The sequence below is a fragment of the Pseudorca crassidens genome, chromosome 15, assembly GCF_039906515.1.
Source record: "Pseudorca crassidens isolate mPseCra1 chromosome 15, mPseCra1.hap1, whole genome shotgun sequence".
Classification (NCBI taxonomy): Eukaryota; Metazoa; Chordata; class Mammalia; order Artiodactyla; family Delphinidae; genus Pseudorca; species Pseudorca crassidens.
This window is the reverse complement of record NC_090310.1, coordinates 41,412,145-41,434,186: the sequence shown is the minus strand read 5'-3', so window position 1 is coordinate 41,434,186 and position 22,042 is coordinate 41,412,145. Positions and strand designations below refer to the sequence as shown.

Below are 22,042 nucleotides of genomic sequence, written 5' to 3'. Positions count from 1 at the left end.
TCTGGGGTCTCAGCTCAGCTGCCTGGACCTGAGCTCAACCCACTTTGGGACACGGAGTTGACAGTGGTCCTGCCTTCTCCCCACATGTCCTGTGCCTCCCGCCAACTTCCACTTGGCTCTGTCCCCAAGCCTGGGCAGTTCCATCCCAGTCCTGCCAGGGTCTCACTATGAAAAGCAGACCCAAACATTTACCCTGGACTGCAGGAAAACAGATGAGATCATGGAACTATTGACATTGATTTTTTTTCAGGAAAACTTATGGAGAACAGGAGAGGAGTGAGCGAGGGTTGGGTAGATGTTATTTCAAGAGGAAATTTTATTTCCTGAATATGGTTACGAAAGAATTGTTAAGAGGGTGGGTTCTGAGCACTTAGGAAAACAAGGATGGCTGGTAGACATGAGCATGATTTCTCTAAAACATGAATTCCTTGACTTTTTAAGGTTTCTGAGCAATAGGTCAGGGGCTGTGAACATCTAAGTGTTTGACTTTATGAAGGAGTTTGACAAGCCTTTCAAAATACTCTTAAGAAATACAACATGGGCCAGACAGCAATACAGACAATTGTCTGGTAACCCAACCACAAAGCCTCTAGAATACATTTTTCCTTTCAGTCCTTGGACCAAAACCTAACAGCGCTGGGCCTCTTTCTGCTTCAATTCTACAAATCAGCTGAATTCATCTTGCTGACAACCTCTGGCATAATTCCCACCTCACCCAGTTGTAGCCTGATCTGACTTCTGTCCTTCCTAGTCAAGAAAATATGTTGACTTTGGCATGCAACTGAATTGTCAAGAGAAATTATCTCTAATTGACCCCCTCAACGACAGGTGGGCGAAGATTTTTTTAATAGGACGTAAAAAGCAAGAACCACATCAGTAAAACATTTAAAAGGGGCAAACCATTAAAAAGGGATAGACTTCATTAAAATTAAAAACTTTGTTCAACAAAACACATCATTAAAAAGTGAATATATAGGGCTTCCCTGGTGGTGCAGTGGTTGAGAGCCCGCCTGTCGATGCAGGGGGCGCGGGTTCGTGCCCCGGTCCGGGAGGATCCCACGTGTCGCGGAGCGGCTGGGCCTGTGGGCCATGGCCACTGAGCCTGCGCGTCCGGAGCCTGTGCTCCACAACGGGAGAGGCCACAGCAGTGAGAGGCCCACGTACCGCAAAAAAAAAAAAAAAAGTGAATATATAAAGAACTTATACCCAGAATATATATTTTTAAAAACCCTGAAAACCAGTAAGAAAAAAGACAAAACAAATTTTTTAAAGGAGCAAAAGACTTGAATGTACCCTACAGTAAAGAGAATATGCAAATCTAAAGCACATGAAAAGGTGTTCAATGCTATTACTCATCAGGAAAATCAGAATTAAAACCACAATGAGATACATCCCTGTAAGCAGCTGATAAAATTTAAAATACCGATCACATCAAGTGTCGGCAATGACGTAGAGCAACTGGAACTCTCTTTCACTGCTGGTGGGAGCAAAATTTGGTTCAACCACGTTGGAAAACTAGAATATCTACTAATATCTATGCTTACTCTGTAACAAGGAGTTCCACATCTAGGTATACGTCTAGGATAAATGAGTGTATGTGTCTACAGAAAGACAAGAATATCCAAAGCAACCTAATTCATAAAAGGTCAAACTGAAAACAACTTAAATATCCATGAACAGGAAAATGGATACAAAAATGATGCTATAGGGCTTCCCTGGTGGCGCAGTGGTTGAGAGTCCGCCTGCCGATGCAGGGGACACGGGTTCGTGCCCCCGTCCGGGAAGATCCCACATGCTGCGGAGCGGCTGGGCCCGTGAGCCATGGCCGCTGAGCCTGCACGTCTGGAGCCTGTGCTCTGCAACGGGAGAGGCCACAACGGTGAGAGGCCCGCGTACCGCAAAAAAAAAAAAAAAAAAAATGATGCTATATTCATACTAAGTACCCAGGAATTAAAAGGAACAAATTATTGATATATATCACAACACAAATGAATTTAAAAACATTACATTGAGCAAAAGGAGGCAATCACAGAAGTATATATACTTTATGTCACTTTATGTGACAGCTATCAGAATAGTGGCCACTCTTATTCAGAAATAATGTTGACAAAAACCAGCTGGGGTGATGAAGAGGTTCTATACCTTGATCTGAGTGCTGGCTACAGGGGTGTGACGCAAAAAGTTCACTGACCTGTACATGTAAGATTTTATTTTTACTGTACGAAAATCATGTCTCAATAAAAATAATTTTTAAAATAATGAGGGCAGATAGAGGCTAAGATATGCCAGTAAAGGCCTTAAAAATCAATACAGAAAGCGGTCTCCCTTCCTTTTTCTTCCTTACTAGCCATGCTGCAGAGTCCAGAATCACTCCACTCAGGGTTCTAGATCCATTTCTTTTTTTTTAATATCACTCCCAACTATGAATCTTTCATTCTAGCTCTATCAAATTTCTTGTCACTATACAAAATGTGAAAATACCATGTGTCCACCTTTTTTTTCTTACTGAGATTGCCTGTCTCTTTTTTTTTAATTTTTTACTTTATATTGGAGTATAATTGATTTACAATGTTGTGTTAGTTTCAGGTGTACAGCAAAGTGGTTCAGTTATACATATACATATATTCACTCTTTTTTCAGATTCTTTTCCCATATAGGTTATTACAGAATATTGAGTAGAGTTCCCTATTTCTGGTGACCAATCACTGGAATGCTTCAGTGGGGAAATACTAAATTTGAAAGCTGCTAAGTCACCGGTGACAGCAAAAGGCCCATATTCTACACACCACCCAGCATAGGCTAAACATTGGCAATTAAACCATGACATGATGCTTTCTAATCCCTCAGAATTTACCTCAGTCTTACTGAAAGAGGTCTCAAAAGCCAGAAGGTTTATCTAGACATACAGTGCTATCATATATAATTTTTCTGCACACATTGAAAGGAAAATAAAATATAAGCAAAATAAATTGATTAATATAGTCTTGAAACTCCTCCATAGACAGAGTCTGGTCTTAACCACTGCGCCACCAGAAAAGTCCCATGATGCCGGTATTTTCTTGATCTCACAGAAGGGGTCAATGGAAGGTTTTCAGATGACAACCTAGATTCTTATTCCTTCCTCAAACGGTCCTGAAATGCTTTGTGGACTGAAACGTTGAGGCTACACATGTGCAGTCAGGTCCCCAAGAATAGCAAGCACGTGTGCACACACACAGGAAAGAACCACCACCACATGACCATGTGGCTGGCAGGGACTGCACCATGCCATCAGATGTGATACCCACAGTTTCAGAGACACGAATACAAAGCACCTTGTCCTAAGTCACAGTCAATAACTTGAGTGGCTGCGGAATTCTGCATATGCCTTAATTCTCAACAGGATGGTCGGCCTGAGGTCAGAGAAGAATAATTCCGTTTGTATCTCTAAAACTATACTTGAGTCGTACCTAAAGAAAGAATGGAGATTCAGAAGGATCTGAGGTTAGAAAAGAGTAGTGCAACAAGTTGACATGGTCCCCACCTAAATGGGGATGGCCTGCCCAGTCCCCCTGTGGTGGATATTTTCCTGTAGAGGAGGTGGGAGCCTTCAGCAACCAGACCTGGATCCTTCAGGCCATTCAGATCATCCAACCATGCCCCTTGCTCTGTCTCCATGTTCATAAGCAAAATTTGAATCATGATTAGGTGCTCTCAGTAGGCTTCCTAGGAGAAAAGAATACACAGAGTAGATGGTAAGAATTACCAATACACAGAGTGGATGATAAGAATTACCGATCCACAGCATATTCCGGTTTCTCATTGCAAATCAATCCACTGGCATCCTGGCTTACGGGACAGCTGCATGAGTTTAGCTAGCGGGAGTCCATCTGAGCCGTGACCACCACCTGGACACGCTGGCAGAAATCAACTTGTTCATGCTACCCACCTCCAACTCTTCACACCTCCCTTGGTCCATGCCCTTTGCCACGTGACCTTGCAGTTCCCCTCAAGAGAGGCAGAGCATATCTCCCTGCACCCTCGACACTGGGCTTGGTTGTACGACCTGCTTTGGCCAACAGAAGCAGTGATGCGGGCACTGGCCTTAAAAGTGCTTGTGCAGTGGGATTTGTGTCCTAATGCACCTCTGTCACCGCATGAGAAAGACACATCCCAGACAGCCCAGAAGGCTGAGAGGCACGTGCACACCTGAACCAGCCCAGGCCTGGGAGCCACGTCCAGATGAACTCCAGCCAACCTGCAGACGTGACCGCGAGAAGGAAACACTTGTGGTTGTATGCCTCTGAGTTTGGGGGCGCTTTGTTAAGCAGCACCATTTAGATGACAGCTGACTGATACACCTTCCCAGCCAGTCTCACTTGGGCTGCCACAGTGCCACCACCAACATGCAGTCACCCCACCTGGAGCTCTCGGGAGCCCAGGGTTCTCTGTCCCTCTGGGTCTCGGGCAGCTGGGTAGGCCTCGCCGGAGCTGGAAACTTTTCCCAATCCCCTTTGACTGTCCCTGTCTCCAAGCTTCACCTTGTCTGGGACTCCAGAAACTGAAAATCCTTCTTCCCCCTTGGACTGGATCCTCCAGTGTCACCTCTGCACCACCTGGACTCCTTCCTCCACCTCCATCTCGTACTTCTCAAGGCTTTCTCTCTGCTGCCTTGCTGCACTGTCCTCTCCCCCTGCCCCAGTTCCCAGCAGGCTTGGAGGTCATTGTCAGAGTCCAGGGTCACTAGGCAGCCTCCCTTCTGGGGGCCATTTCTAACCCCTACACACACTCCCTTAGAAGTTGATCTCAGAACTGGATATACACCACCAGGAGCGAGCACCGGGTGAGAAAAGTGCAGGTGGAATTTTTGCTGAATTCAGGGTACCCCACACCCAGCCTCCTAGTAGCCTGTGCTGTGCTTTCAGCCGCACCTATGACTGTGACGGCTGCAAACAGAAGGTAAGATGACCACGGTGGCCAAAAGGTCTGTGAGAACCATAGACTACATCACTCGCGAACTGACTGATCCATGTGCTATGTCCCATCTGGAGTCCAGCCAGAGTCCACACCAATGACGGGATGCACAGCATTTCTCCTTACAAACCATCTCTCTTAGGAGAAATGACAGCCTCCCCGAGCCAGACGGATGTGCAGGGACAGTGAACCATCCCCTCGTCCTCGGGGGGCCTCAGTCGATTCTGCATCCGGCAAAAGGAGAGCTGGGGGGTGGGGTTAGCTACACAAGACCTGCTCAGAAAACAGAAACCGAGTGAGGGTTCTCTTAATGTTAGTTTAAAGATGATGTGGGATTAAGCAAATGTCAGTGGCCTTTGTCCCTGGGCACATTTTTCCACAGGGCCAGGCTTAAAGCTCCCCAGGGGAGGCTGTGCCCACAGCATAGCCACTTTCAGAGAACTTTGAAATTTACTTTAATGACAACAGTCGCTTGTGTAAAACTCAAAATAGAGGCAGGAGGAGATTCAGGAAGAAGGAACTTGTTCCTTTCTGATAAATCACAAGGATCAAAGAGGGAAAACTTGGATCTTTAAAAAACTGTTTTTTCTAGCCTCATCGATAAAACTTCACATTTTCTGGAGGCTGCTGTTTTGAGGCATTAAGAGACTTGTATTTTAATATAAAAACCGCACAACCCTTGCTTTTTCTGTGCTGTGCCATTATCTGACTCTTGGCAGACTTAAAATTCTTCCTTTTAAAACGATTTCCTTTTGGAGGTCAGCTGAAAGGCCGGTTCAAGCACCACATTGATAGAACTGAATTCTTAAAAGCAGCCATTATGGGTCCCAGTAGAAAAACACTCCGTGGTGCCAGGCTTCCGAGACATCAGGCTCAAACGTGGCTTTGTGTCAACGCAGCTGGATCCACAGGCGAAAAGTTAAAAGACTGATTTAAAAATGTTTCCACTTCTGGAGGCTCCTCTCCCTGCAACTTCGACGCCGAGCAGAAGCAAAGATCTGGGGTAGAAGGATGCTCCCTGTGTCCCGGGATGCCTGCGGACGGAGTTCCTTTGCCCAGACCTCGCCCGTTTCCCAGGCTCTCTCCGTAGATCCCAGCGGGCAGGCACCCACAAGTGCCCTGAGAGCTGGTAAGCATCGAGGTCCAGAAGGGAAAGTCATACCTTTCTGGCTGTTTATACTTCATTGAGAAAATCTTAAAACCGTTTATTCATTCTACAGACAAGATGAGCTCATAGGGAATCAGAATTTTTTTTTTTTAATTGGCAAAATCTGGTGCTTTAAGGCCATGCAGCTTTAATACAGCTTAAGATTTTAACATCCACTGAATTCTGTCCCCTTAAAACTCCCCCACGTGGCCGGGAGCTTGACTTTTCTCCCTGCACGATACTCCCAAAGGTAGTGACCATTGTACAGAACGAATGGACAGTAAGATAGGAGTTACAGATGCTTGGGGCAAAAGCCAAATGTTTTGGATGATTTAAATGGTTGACCACTGGTGGAGAACTAAAAAACTGGTTTCACTCTTGTTAAAAGATAAACTGAAGCATATCAAAGCGTTTACGAGTTTATTGGAGCAAAAATCGATCCAAGTCGGGCAGCACCCGATCTAGCAGGTACAAAGGGGCTCCGAGGAGCTGTACAAAAATGAAAGACTTCCCCAGGCAGAGGGAGCAGGAACAAGGAAGTTACACCAGGTAAAAAAGTGGGTTGTTTATTGTAAGATCACTTTCCTTTAGGGGATGGTAGGGGTCGATCAGGTAGGTGACCTCACTAGCGCTGATCACGCAACTCCGTGACTGGTTTAAGATTCCATTTCTGGGAGAGCTGAAACTGTCATTAACTCGGTTTGGTGGTGTTGGGCTTCATTTGGGGGCCTGTTGTCTTGTTTTTAATACTCTTAAAGTGGGAAGAGGATGGTCACTGATTGACAAGAGCAGACGCACATCTTTGGCTCTTTTTAAGACAGCTCTTTAGTGTACATATGCACAAATATGCCAGTTATACATAAAGAGCCTGATGTATTTTCAAAAATTAGCACACTAACTTATTTTACAAAATAGAAATAGACTCACAGACATAGAAAACAAACTTACGGTGACCAAAGGAGAAGGGGTGAGGGAGGGATAAATTAGGAGTTTGGGATTAACAGATATACACGACTACATATAAAATAGACAAAAAACAGGATTTACTATATAGCACAAGGAACTATATTCAATATCTTGTAATAACCTATAATGGAAAAGAATCTGGAAAAAATGTATGTATAACTGAATATACATACAGAATATACATACTGAATAAGTGTACTTTGCTGTACGCTTGAAACTATATTGTAAATCAACTATACTTTAATAAACAAAAAAAGAAAAAAGTAAAAAATAAATAGGTAAAATTAATCTCTATTTACCCAACACATCTAAAATATTATCATTTCAGCATGTAATCAATATAAAAAATGAGACATTTTCTCTCTCTTCTATACCGTTTCCAAAGCCTGTGTGTTTCACATCTCAATTCACTGTAGTCACACTCAAGTGCCGGACAGTCCTATTTGGCCAGGGCCCACTATGTTGGACAGCACAGTTCTGGAACACCCTCTGGCTCTCGGAACCCGGAGCTCCTGCACCTCTACCCCCTGGCTCACCCCCCTGCCAGCCTGGGCTCCTCCCCTTCAACTGCATGTGCCATGCGGCATAAGCTTCCCTGATTCTTTAAAAATGTGAATAAAAGGGCTTCCCCGGTGGCGCAGTGGTTGAGAGTCCGCCTGCCGATGCAGGGGACACGGGTTCGTGCCCCGGTCCGTGAAGATCCCACATGCTGCGGAGCGGCTGGACCCGTGAGCCATGGCTGCTGAGTCTGCGTGTCCGGAGCCTGTGCTCCGCAACGGGAGAGGCCACAACAGTGAGAGGCCCGCGTACCGCAAAAAAAAAAAAAAAAAAAAAAAAAAAAAAAAAAATGTGACTAGAAGAATCACATTCAGAATTCTTACAAGTTTTATTTGTAACACATCCCTGGGACAAAAAGTGAAAGAACTGCTTATACTCACAGCTTTACAAGAAAAGGCAGAATGAGTTGATGGGGAGTATTAGAACACTTTAAACTTTGTCAGGGGGAAACGATGCTAATAAACAAGCTAAAATAAACAAACGCTAAAGGCGTCAGAAGAAGGACAGAAGGAAAAGAGGACTTGATGAACATCCCTTCAGAATATCTTTGGCAATTCAGCCGTGTGATTATTCTATTTAGCAATAAAAGAATGCTGACTGCAGGGCAAAGCATGAATTCAATTTTGGTTTGCCTAGTGTTACAGAAACAAACAAACAAAACTAAATAGCTGCCACTATTTAAAAATTAAGACATACCGCTTACCAATGAATTTCTGGCATCTTTCGAAAAATGACAAGGGCTGAGAACCCAGGTTGGGTGGACGGAACGGCAGGTGCCTCTCGCCCACAGATGGCATGTGTGCTCTCTAGTGGGCCACAGTCCCCATCCTTCCGGGTCATCACACACCAGCCATGCACCTGTTTATACGAGTCCCTGTTTTTGAGTCTGTACCTCTTCAGTAGACATAACTTTGAGACACCAAGATAACTTTTTGGAAGTATGACAGGCTAACGTTGAAAGCAATGCAGTTACATCTTATTGGCAATGGGGAAAATTTTAGCAGGAGTAAAAACTATTATTTGTCAGGTTTATATTCTAGTGGTTTCAGTCTTGAGGGGCTTTGATCCTTTAGCTTATATATTGGTAGAATAGTTGGTCCCAGATTCAGAGGCAAGTGATTTTTTTTTTTATCCTTTAATTATCCGAGATGATATAGTGTCTACAGGCAGCTCCCAAGGGCACACAATTGCGATCACAAACTCTTTCCAATATCACTGGCCAAACTGGAAAAACACTCCACCAACATCATTTTTAGAGTTATTCTCTCTTAAATTATTATGGCCTTGGAGTCTGACACACTTGAGGATTTAAATATGTTTGACAATCAGGAAACAAGCAGTTTTGTCTTTTGGCACCCCCAGTTCAGCTATCTGTTCCCTGAATCTTGTTTATGTACCTCTGTCATGTTGTATTAAGTTATAGTTTATGAGCCACGGCATTGCACGTTTTACAGAACTATGAAATGTGTTCTTTATAAAGTCAACATCTTTTACGTGAAAACATTTTGAGGGCTGAAAGTTACTTTGTCAGAATAATTTTCTACTTCTAACCAGAAGTTCCTCTCAAAAGAATTCAAAGAAAGTGGCTACGCTTCAACATGGCTTGCCATTTTGCTTTGGACATGCTGGTGGGGTGTGGTAGCATAAGGCTGACTGAATCTGTCTTTGACTAGCTGGACAGTCTACAAAGGAACAGCCTCACCCCTCTGAGCCTCAGTTTCCCTGTATTTAGCACGGGGTAAGGCCTGGAGTGGCCAATTCCTACATTACTTATTTACCAGATTTCCTTTCTTCAATTCACCAGAAAAGGGCAGAGCTGCCTTGCTGATGGGGGCGGGTGTGAGGTTGTTGGCTGGGATCCCCAACCCCCCCTCCTCACAGGCAGCCATGGCTGTGGCTAGTGGCCGAGTGACATGCTCATTCCTCTTCCAGGCAGCAGAGTTTCTGAACCAATCATCAAAATGGCCTAGGGCAGCACAGCAGCCCCGCAAAGATTCCCCATCACCTCTGTCAGGTGCTTGAACAGCCCTGGACCATCTGGTGAGCCACTCTCCCTCCCGCCTTTCTGCTGTCTGAACTTCACCCGTCAAGAGCTTCTCAAGCCCCACCTCCCTCCAGAGAGCTTCCTCAGACACCTGGGGCTATCCTACCCCCATCTTACTTCTCCCCAGGTCCCTTCTCCACCACGGAGCACTGACGTTACTGGGACCTTAGTGCAGAATCGACCAACGCCCCTGACAGAACCCCACACGGAGGAGGGACGGGGGCCAGCCGCGCACCTCCACGGTGGACCCAGAGCCTCCCCTTGATTTTAGACTGTGGGAGGCTCTCAAAGGTTTTGACCTTTGAAAAGGTCCCTTTCATCACACAATAAGCCCCTTTACAATGAGGAAACATCATTGTACCATCGGATCATCTTCCAAAATGAATATGAACACTTATAGACGACAAAGAGGAAGCTCTGCCTCTATGGGTCAAATCATCCTTTCAACAGTGGCCTTTTTATTCCGTAAGCCGGCACGCCCTATGAGCTGCACTGGTTACTCCCAACTCTAGGTTAAGTTATAGATTCACTTCGCTTCAGTGGAGCTGAAAGAACAAAGGCCAACTCATGTTCAAGGCAGTGATGCCAAACAATCATAATAAAGTCCTTTTGAAAAAGTCCTTACGTGTTATGGATGAGGGACTGGATGTAGCCCGTTTGATCAAATGCCCCCAAAAGAACAGACATCTTTTAGGGAATGAGGGGACCCAGGGAAGAAAGGAGAAAGTGGCGCACAATCTCCACATCGGGATGGTGGGAACACTCCTGAATCTGACTTACCTTTCAACAAAATACCTTGACCAAATTTTAAGACTTTTAACCTGTGAGTTCCTAGAAAGAAAAGCCATCTGTTGCTCTATTGCTTTGGACAAGTCCAGGCACGAGAAGATGTCCAGGACAGGACCTTGGAAAATGTGCACGGAAAAGGCTCGGTCAGGCCCCAGGACAGTGTGCATTTGAGGCTGGTCACTCGCTACCTATCGTGGCCAGAGATGCTCTCCCAGCAATTCAGGGCATGACTGGACGTGTAAAGACACCTCCTTAATTATCAGAAGGATTTTTGGGTTGGATTCAGGGGCATGGAGACTTAGCCTTGAGGGGGACCTGTGAATACACTGTGTCAACAACTACAAAACATTCCTGGGGACTTCCCTGGTGGTCCAGTAGTTAAGACTTTGTGCTTCCATTGCAGGGGGCATGCGTTGCATCCCTGGTTGGGGAACTGAGATCCCACATACCTCGCAGCGTGGTCAAAAATGAAGTAAATAAATAAATAAAACATTGCTGTAAACTGTGGGGAGGGCTCTCTGTGGAGAGGGAATGATGATGTCTGTATGCTAAAAATCAAAACAGAACAGGGCCATCTCTCTGTTTCAGTTTGTGTCTCTCTAGACATTGCCTGCTCTGAGTCACATCAGGGAAACTCAGGCACCTGCTGAGGAACAGACAAACACCAAACCGCAAACTCCTGCCCAAGTAGGTGAGAAGTAAGTGAGAAGTAAGTAAGTGAGAAGTAAGTGAGAAGAAGTAAGAAGTAAGTGAGAAGACTGACCACTCTCTTCTGACGGGTGGCGCCAGGGGAAAGCCACGGAGACAGGAGCTATGAGACCTGGATCTGGCCGGTTCCACTGTTGCGACCTTGGACCAGGCATGTTCTCTATGAGTTTTTGTCCCTTTGTTCAAGAAATTTCAGGTTGAAACTGCTAGTACTGAAAAACTAGCTTTTAGTGTTTTTATTCCCTTGATTATAGAAAGAATACATGCCCACTGTAATAATCCATGATTCATTCAGAGGATGGGTGGAAAGAGGAAAACCCTGCGGACCGCATCACACCCGAGGTGGGGAGGGGCAGGGGGACGGGGAAACAGAGATACGAGAAGAAAGCCTAGGGGAGCAGCCAGGGCCGAGGACTGAACTACAGCCTCCAGGAGAAGGTTGGAGGGAGGAAACGGACCAGGGCTTTCTCTCCTCAAACACTGCTCATGACACAGCAGACTGAGTAGCTGAGCAGCCACTGGTAGAGGAAAAGCATTAGGCCAGGAGACATGTCTGGCTCCATTGTGGAACTGGTTTTGTGACTTTGGGTGGGTGACTGAACCTCCCCTGAGTTTCCATTTCCTCATCTGTAAAATGTAGGCAATGGTTCCTACTGCAAAGTGTGGCCGGGAGGGTAAAATGGATGAGCTCATGAAAGCTGCAGGCAAGCTCTGAGCGTCTACACGGCAAGTCATTCTCACCACGATGGGAAGGAGGCTTTCCCCCACTTTGGCCTTTATTTCCTTCATAAGTATTTGGGCAGCTACAGACCCACAAAAGGGCCTGTGTGCACAGAGCTTTTCTCACTGGTTATTGTGTTCCTCCCGTGGAGACTGCGTGGTGATGAAGCCAAGGTTAAAGCAGACCTGGGGTGAGAACGAGCGGCATGACACAACGAGGTGGCAAGCACAGGCCAGCGCAGGATGGGACTCGGGCCCTTCCCACTGAGAAAACAACCTCAGCCCGCAGTTCCTGCTGGACTCCTGCTCTTAATAAACAGGTTGGTCCACCTACGTACAGATTAAAAAGGATCGCAGAGGCCTGCCAAGCTGAGCAGCGTGTGCTGTCAGGCCACTGGGAGGAGTTACAGGGACTAGCAGAGGATTGAGTGAGGTCTCCAGCGGTCCGGTGTATGGCGTTGGGTGGCATCCCTGGCGTCAGCGCTCCACCCAGAGCCACAGCCCACATTGGGGAAACAGGCGCTGGCAGCTGGGTGTGCCCAGATGTGCCGGGTCATCCAGCCCACTGTGGCCACAAACAGTGCCAAACTTCCTCAATAGACTTACCCAGGCCTTTGGTTTAGATCTTACCACATTTGGGACTGTGATTTCCCCAGACAAGAAAGAGACGGGAAGGGAACAGCCAGCAGCGGACCCCAGGGTGATGCCCCCGGGGAAGGGAGTGGCCTCAATGACAATCTGACCCAAGTGCTGTGAAACTCCCTGCGCTTTGCAACCACCCACTGTCCCAAAGGCCCCCACTCCATCTTCATCTCCTTCCAGTGCTAAATTGCCCATAGATGCATTCCCCGCCACACTGCTCATTTACTCAATTTTTGCTCAAAACATCTTTTTTCTCCTATCTGATTTAAAAGGCAACTGCATAAAACTGTAATTATAAAACTGTGTTGGTGGGCTTACAGTATATAAAGATGTAATTTGTATGAGAATATTAGCACAAAGGAGAGGAAATAACTATACAGAAGCAAATCTGTTATATATATATATATATATATATATATATATATATATATATATATATAAATAATTTATTTTTGGCTGTGCCACTTGGCATGTGGAATCTTAGTTCCCCAGTCAGGGATCAAACCCACACCCTCTGCAGTGGAAGCACAGCATCCTAATCACTGGACAGCCAGGGAAGTCCCAAAGTTGTTATACATTATTTAAATTAAGTTGGTATTAGTCCAAACTTAATTGTTACAAATTAATATGTTAATTGTAATCCCCAGGGCAAACACTAAGAAAATAACTAAAAAAGAAACATAACAAGGGAATTAAAATGGTACACTAAAAAGTCCCTATTTAATATAAAAGAAGTCAACAGTGTAGGAATAGAGAAACAAAAAGGCATAAGACATATAGAAAACACATAGCAAAATGGCAGATGTAAACCCTACCTTACCAGTAATTATATTAAATGTAAATGGACTAAACACGCCAATAAAGCAGAGATGGGCAGAAGAAAAAATTTTTCATTGATCCAGCTATATGCTCTCTGTGATGGTTAATTTTGTATGTAACTTGACTGGGTTAAGGCATGTCCAGAGAGCTGGTAAAATATCATTTCTGGGTCTGTCTGTACAGATGTCTCCAGAAGAGATTAGCATTTGAATATGCAGACTGAGTAAAGAAGATCGCCTTTACCAGTGGGGATAAACACCATCCAATCTGCTAAAGGCTTGAACAGAACAAAAAGGTGGAGGAAAGGCAAATTTGCTCTCTCTGTTTGAGTCAAGACATTCATCTTCTCCTGCCCTCAGAGATTGTTGCTTCTAGTCTAAAGTTCTTGGGACTTTAGACTCACACTGGTACTTATACCCCCACCCCCCAATCTCCTGATTATAGGGCCTTTGGACTTGGGCTTACGTCACTGGCTCCCCTGATTCTCAGACTTTTGAGCTTGGACTGAACTGAACCACTTGCTTTCCTGGTTCCCCAGCTTACAGACTGAAGATTGTGAGACTACTTGGTCTCCAAAATAATGTGAGTCAATTTACTATAATAAATCTTTTCATATATTTATATCTCTGTCTCTGTATCTTATTGGTTCTGTTTCTTTGGAGAACCCTGACTGATACCCTATCTGTAACAGATTCACTTTCTCTTCAAAGACACAAACAGCTTGAAAGTAAAAGAATGGAAAAAGTTATACCATGCAAACAGTACCCATAAGAGAGATGGAGGGGCTATCCTAATATCAGACAAAATGGACTTTACGACACAAATTGTTACTAGACAAAGAACGTTTATAAGGATAACAGGATCAATCCATCTAACAACAGAGTCTCCAAATACATGTAGCAAAATCTTACAGAATTGAAGGGAGAAACAGAAATTCAACAAAAATAGCTGCAGATTTCAGTGCCCACTTTTAATTATGAAGAGAAGAATTAGAAGATGAGCAAGGAAATAGAAGACTGAATGGCACTAGGAACCAACAAGACCTAACAGGTATCCATAGAACGTCCCACCCAACAGCAGCAGAATACACATGCTTCTTAAGTACACGTGAATATTTTCCGAGACAGATCATATCTTAGGTCATAAAACAAGTCTCAACAAATTCAAAAGGATTAAAATTACACACAGCATGTTCTCTGACAACAATAGATGAAATTATAAATCAACTGCCGGAGAATTAGGAAATTTCCATGTATGTGGAAATTAAACTATGCACTCAAATAACCAATGGATCAAAGAAGAAATTAAAAAGGAAATTAGAAAATACTTTGAGATGAATGAAAACAGAAACACAACATACCAAAATTTATGGGATGCAGCTAAGGTAGTGCTTAGAGGGAAATTTACAGTTGTAAAATGGTTATATTTAAAAGACATTAAGACTTCAAATCAATAACATAACCTTTCACCTTAGGACATTTTTTAAAATAGAAAATTAAACCCAAAGCAGACAGAAGGAAGGAAATAATAAAGATCAGAGTGGAAATAAATAAATTAAAGAATAGAAAAGTTGAGAAAGTTGTTTCTTTAAAACATAAACAAAATTGATAAACCTTTAAGTAGACTGAATTAGAAAAAGGAAAGAAGCCTCAAATTACTAACATCAGGAATGAAAGAGAAGACATTACTATCTACTTTACATTATTAAAAAGAATAAAAAGAATTATAGGAGAATACTATGAACAACTATATGCCAACAAGTTAAATAACCTAGATGAAAGGACAAATTCCTAGAAAGACACAAACTACTGAAACTGACTCAAAAGAGATAGAGGTAGAATTAGTTTTAAAAAGACAAAAAAGGGCTTCCCTGGTGGCGCAGTGGTTGAGAGTCCGCCTGCGATGCAGGGGACACGGGTTCGTGCCCTGGTCCAGGAAGATCCCACATGCCGCGGAGCGGCTGGGCCCGTGAGCCATGGCTGCTGAGCCTGCGCGTCCGGAGCCTGTGCTCCGCAACGGGAGAGGCCACAACAGTGAGAGGCCCGCGTAACGCAAAAAAAAAAAAAAAAAAAAAAAGACAAAAAAAATTCCCACAATGAAAAGCCCAGGACTAGATGACTTCACTCATGAATCCCACCAATTGTTAAAAAATTAATACCAATACTTCACAAACTCTTCCAAAATACAGAAGAGGAGGAAACACTACCTAACTTATTCCATAAGGTCATATTATATGATACCCAAACCAGACAAAGTCATCACAAGAAAAGAAAACTACAATCCAATATGCATTGTGAATATAGGTGCAAAATTCTCAGCAAAATACAAGCAAACCAAATCCAGCAACATATACAAAGGTTTAAACATCATGACCAACTGGGATTTATCTCCAGAATGCAAGGTTAATTCAACATATAAAATCAATCAGTGTACAAGTATTGGCAAGGATGTGGAGAAATGGTAACCCTTATACATTGCTGATGGGAATGTAACTGGTGTAGCCACTATGAAAAACAGTATAAAGTTTCCTTAAAAAAAAAAATAGAACTACTGTATCATCCAGCAATCCCATTTTGGGGCATGAATCTGAAGGAAATGAAAACAGGATATTGAAGAAATATCTGCACTCCCATGTTCATTGCAGCATTATTCACAATAGCCAGGACATGACCACAACCTAGGTGTCCACTGATGGATGAATCGATAAAGGAGATATTATTCAGTCACAAGAAGGAAAGGAATCCTGCTGTTTGCGACAACACCTTAAGGGCGCTATGGTATGTGAAATAAGCCAGACAGAGAATGACAAATACTGCATGGTATCACTTATATGTGGGATCTTAAAAAAGTCAAACTCATAGAAACAGAGAGTAGAAAATTAGTTTCCAGAGGCTGGGGGGTGGAGGAAATAGGGAGCAGTTGGTAAAAGGGTACAAATTTTCAGCTACAAGATGAATCAAGGGGGAATTCTTTGGTGGCACAGTGGTTAAGAATACACCTGCCAATGCAGGGGACACAGGTTCGAGCCCTGGTCCGGGAAGATCCCACATGCCGCGGAACAACTAAGCCCATGTGCCACAACTACTGAGCTTGCACTCTAGAGCCCGTGAGCCACAACTACTGAGCCCATGTGCCACAACTACTGAAGCCCACACGCCTAGAGCCCGCAACAAGAGAAGCCATGGCAATGAGAAGCCCACGCACTGCAACGAAGAGTAGCCCCCACTCGCTGCAACTAGAGAAAGCCCTCACACAGCAATGAAGACCCAACACAGCCAAAAATAAAAATACATAAATAAATACATTTATTTTTAAAAAAAGATGAATCAGGTCTGAGGAACTAACGTATAACCTGGTGACTATGGTTAATATCACTGTATTCTAGGATTGAAATCTGCTAAGAGAGTAGAACTTAAATGTTCTCATGCAAAGGAAGGGGAAAAAAGAAACGTGAGGTGATGGATGTGTTAATTAACTACATGGAAGGAATCTTTTCACAATGTATACATACGTCAAATCATCATGATGCACACTTTAAATATCTTACAATTTTATTTGTCAATTATACCTCAATAAAGTTGAAAAAAATCAGTCATATACCATATAAATAAAGGACAAAACCACATGATCATCTCAATAGATGCAGAAAAAAGCAATTGATAAAATCTAATCCATGATAAAAAAAACACTTAAAAAACTAGGACTCTAAGGGAACTTCCTCAACCTGATAAAGAGCAGCTATGAAAAATCCACAGCTATCATACTTAATGGTGAAAGACCGAAAGCTTTCCCCTTAAGATCAAGAACAAGACAAGGATGTCTGCTTTTGCCACTTTTATTCAACATTGTACTGGAGGTTGTAGCCAGGGCAATTAGGCAAGAAAAAGAAATAAAAAACTTACATATCAGGAAGGAAGAAGTAAAATTATATTTATTCACAGATGACATGACCTTGTATACAGGAAATCCTAAGGAATCCACAAAAAAAAACCAGAACCAATAAACAAGTTTAGCAGGACAGATGATCAGTGAACAGAAATTAATTGTATTTCTATACACTAGCAATTAAAATGAAATTAAGAAACAACTCAAGTTGCAATAGCATCAGAAAGAACAAAATACTTAGGAATAAACTGAACAAAAGAAGTATAAGACTTGAACAGTGAAAACCACAAAATATCATTGAGAGACATAAGGAAGATATAAATAAATGGAAAGACATTCCATGTTCATGGATTGGAAGATATTAGGATGGCCGTGCTCCCCAAATTGATCTACATATTCAACACGATTGCTTTCAAAACCTTTTTTTTTCAGAAATTGACAAGCTGATCCTAAAGTGAAAGAGACTGCAGAACGGCCAAAATACTCTCGAAGAGAACACAGTTGGAGGATTCAACTTTGAATTTGAAACTTCCCGGTTTCAAAACTTACTACAAAGCTACAATACAAATTATATATCTGATAATGGACTTGTACCCAGAATTTATAAAGAACTTGTTTTATTCTTACAACAATAAAGAGAGAACTACCCCAATGAAAAAATGGGGAAAGGATCTGAATAGATATCTCTCCAAAGAATATATATAAATAGCCAATAAGCACATGAAAAGATGTTCAGTATCGTTAGTCATTAGGGAAATGCAAATCAATATCACAATGAGATACCACTTCACACACACTGGGATGGCTATAATCAAAAAGAGGGGTAATAACAATTGTTGGTGAGGATATGGAGAAATTGGAACCCTCACATTGCCGGTGGGGTTGTAAAATGATGCCAATACTAAACAGTTTAGCAATTCCTCAGAAAGCTAAACAGAGTTATCCTCTGACCCATCAATTCCACTCCTGGGTACACCCCAGAGAACCGAAAACCCTGTGTGCATATTCACACAAAACCTTGTACGTGAATCTATATACCAGTATTATTCATAGTAGTCAAATAGTGGAAATAACCTAAATGTTCATCAGCTGATGAATGGGTAAACAGGGTGGTATATCCATACACTGCAATATTATTTAGCTCTAAAAAAGAATGAAGTATTGATATATGCTACAACGTTGATGAACCTTGAAAATATTATGCTAAGTGAAAGAGGACAGACACAAAGGTCACATATTGTATGATTCCATTTATACAAAATGTCCAGAATAGGCAACTCCATAGAGAAAGACAGTAAATTAATGGTTGCTAGTGGCTGGGAGGAAGGAGGAGTGCGGGTGACTGCTTATGGTTATGGGGTTTCTTCTTAGGGTGATGCAAACATTGTGGAATTAGATAGGGGTCATGGTTGCAAAACTCTGAATATACTGAAGGCCATGGAATCGTAGGCTCTGAAAGGGTGAATTTTATGACATATGAATCATATCTCAATTTTTTAAGAGTAAAAAGAAAAGGAATGGTCTTATTAAAGTTAGGGCCACTGTTCAACTTGGTTGAAGAAACTAGTTAATTAACCATAGCATCTAGTCTATTTGTCCAGGGCAGACCTCTGCTCCTCAAGACACGGAGCAAAGGCCAGCTCATCTCACAACCTCTCACCCTGTGTCGTATGATAAGACCAGTCTTAGACTGACAATGCAGAATCTGTTTAAAAATAAGTTAGACGGTAACTAACAAAAGTATCTTCACGCTAAAGGAAGAACAGAACAGCCTCCCAAATGAGAGAAGATGTGATTTTATTTTCAAGCTAAAATCTCCGAAAATTTTTTGAGTAAAAAAGAAAAAAAAAAAAAAAAAAGACCTGATTTTTATGAAGTGACTGTGTTAGCAACTAAATAAAGTGCTTTCTTTTTCTTGCCCCCCCAACTCAAAATGCATTTCAGATGTATTATAGAATTAAATAAACGAGTAATAAAACTAGATGAAATTACAGGCATTCATCCATCTCATCTCTGGATGGGGAAGGCCATTCTCAGCATACACCCCAATCCAAGAAAAACAAACAAAGGAATCAAAAAGGAAAAGACTGATAAACGTAATTATATTTAAAAATAATTAAAGTATCTGTACATTAACACACATCATGAACACAATTAAATGGCAAAGTAAAAGGATGATTTAACATTTGCTAGGAATTTGACAAAAAATAATATATAATTAATTCAAATAAGTCAGTAAAAAGTCAAATTTCCCAATGGTGAAATTAGCAGAAGTTATGAACAGAAAAAAAAAAAGGCATGAAAATACACAGTTTAGAAAAGATATGTGGTTAATTGGAAAATGTTGAAACTTCCTAGGAATAAAAATGCAAATAAAACTGACAATGTAAGGCTGTTTCTCACTTATGAAATTAGCCAAAATTAGGAAAGAGACAAGGCACAAATTTGTTGATTTCTCAGAGCCTTTATTTTCCCCTGAGGTATTTTAATTTTCTTTGAACATTTCCCCATGTTAACTGAGTTAAATTCATTCCCAAGTGTTTCCTTTTTTGCTGCTATTAAATGTAAAAGCTTTTGACTCAGTCAGAACTGGGTTAAAACCCAGCACTGTAAGTTACGGTGTGAACGTGTCTGTGAGAGTGTGTGTGTTCAATGTTCTGTGTTACTCCACCTCTCTGAGGCTCAGTTTCCACATCCATAAAATGGGGACAAGTAGAGCTTTAAGGGAAGTACCTGCAAATGACAAGTGATAAGTGACAGCAATAACAATGGTGGGATGGCCATAATGATCCTCTTTTGATATCTTCCAATTCCTCTAAAATGAATATCTATTACTTGCATGGTTATGAGTCTAATAATTTGCTGTTGTTTTCATAATGGTATGATTTACATACCTTAGGGTTGCACAAAAATCAACAAAAAATTTCTTTGAGGAAATAGGTTCAGGAAAATTATAGGATGTTACCTATAAATGAAAAATCAATTGCATTATTTGATCTTAGTAACAGAGTAGAAACTCACTATCTTCCCCCATCATAATAGCTACAGAAATTAAATAGAAAAGAATTATATAATTCAATAAACAAGAACCATTTAAAATTATGTAACCCTAATGGGAAAAATGAAGAAAGATTTAAGTAACGGGGAGAGAAATCATGGTCTCCTTGTTGGCAGTCCCAAAATACTACATATGACAGTACTCCTTAATTTAATAGAGATTTAACGTAACTCCAACTAAAACACTGACATAACTGTAAGGAATGAAGTTGAATTCAATCAGCTCAGTTTTTCCGAAGAACAAGCTGGTGATACACAACGAGAATTATAAATCTCTTCATAGCGTCATTTTTAACTTGTTGATTTGAGTGTTGAGGGTAAATCCTGTTAGCTTTGGTGTGATGCTCTGAGGAAACAGTCACTCAAGAATTCACTCTGATTTTATTTAACTGAAACTAGAAAGAAATGGGGAGGGAGGGTAGGAAATCTATTACGCTCAGCGTTATCATGGTGAGGAATTTAAATGCATTCACCATTTTCTTTTTTAGTGCTTATGGTCGAATTTATTGTGGTCTTTTAAAATTAAGGTCTAATTGACATATGACAACAGTTTCAGTTGTACAACATAAGGATTCAGTATTTGCTTATACTGCAGAATGATCACAGTAAGTCTAGTTCACATGCCTCACCATACATAGTTACAGAATGTTTTTCTTGTGATGAGAACTTCTAAGATCTACCCTCTTATCATCTTTCAAATGTGCAGTACAGTACTGTTAACTACAGTCGCCATGCAGTATATTATATCCCATGACTTACAGCTGGAGGTGTGTGCCTTTTGACTCCCTTCACCCGCTCCCCACACCCCACACCCCACCTCCAGCCTCGATCTGTCCTCTATGACCTTGGTTTTAGTTTCTGTTTTAGATTCCATATATGAGATCATACTGCACTTGCCTTTCTCTGTCTGACTTATTTCCCTAAGCATAATGCCCTCAAGTTCCATCCATGTGGTTGGGAATACATTCATTCTTTAATCCACTTTGCCCAGCAGAGCACAGGACAGATTGTGCGGGATGATGACATCATGGGATGACATCACAGAATGACATCACAGGAACAGGAAGTGGCCACGTTTCAACCCATGGTCTGTCCTGAACATGCTTGGTGTGGAGCTCAGATCTCCCTCTGGGTGTGCAGGGTGAGGGGGCCTGTCTGTTGCCCTGGACAGCCAGACAGCCCGACCCAACCTGCCTGTTCCCAGCACGGTGCTCACACACAGATCAGTGATTGGCAAGGGCCGCCCTTGGCTTCCGTCACCATGGGGGCCACACGGGGAAGCACCATGGTTGGTGAGGAGGCAGAGGGAAGGGGGAAACTGTGGCAGGAGACTTTTTTCTAAAAATTAATTTTATTGGAGTATAGTTGCTTTACAATGCTGTGTTAGTTTCACTGTACAGCAAAGTGAATCAGCTACACGTAAACATATATCTCCCCTTTTTTGGATTTCCTTCCCATTTAGGTCACCACGGAGCACTGAGTAGAGTTCTCTGTGCTGTAAAGTTGGTTCTCATTAGTTATCTATTTTATATACAGTAGTGTGTCTATATTAATCCCAAGTTCCCAGTTCATCCCACCGCCCCGCTTTCCCCCTTGGTATTGTGACAAGAGCCTTCACTGTGGTTTCCACGGGGAAGACATGGGTGAGAAGGGCAGGCAGGCTTACATTTGGCTCAGTGGGCTCCGGGACACAGGCCTGTCCCAGGTGGTCTGCTGCCTGGTCCTGGGGTGATCAGGGCAGGGGGATAGTGGTC

The 22,042-nt window shown here is 42.4% G+C and overlaps 1 protein-coding gene and 1 long non-coding RNA gene across 9 annotated transcripts in view; one reads left to right on the top strand and one right to left on the bottom strand.

The window, feature by feature from the left end:
• Positions 1 to 22,042, bottom strand: part of RIN2 (Ras and Rab interactor 2) — a 225,527-nt gene that overhangs the window by 135,559 nt on the left and 67,926 nt on the right. The gene's annotated exons all lie outside the window — the stretch shown is intronic.
• On the top strand, positions 5,815 to 11,498 carry LOC137206394 (uncharacterized). Its single transcript, XR_010934637.1, has 3 exons — positions 5,815 to 6,082; positions 11,046 to 11,148; positions 11,204 to 11,498. It is a non-coding gene; the product is annotated as an uncharacterized lncRNA (long non-coding RNA).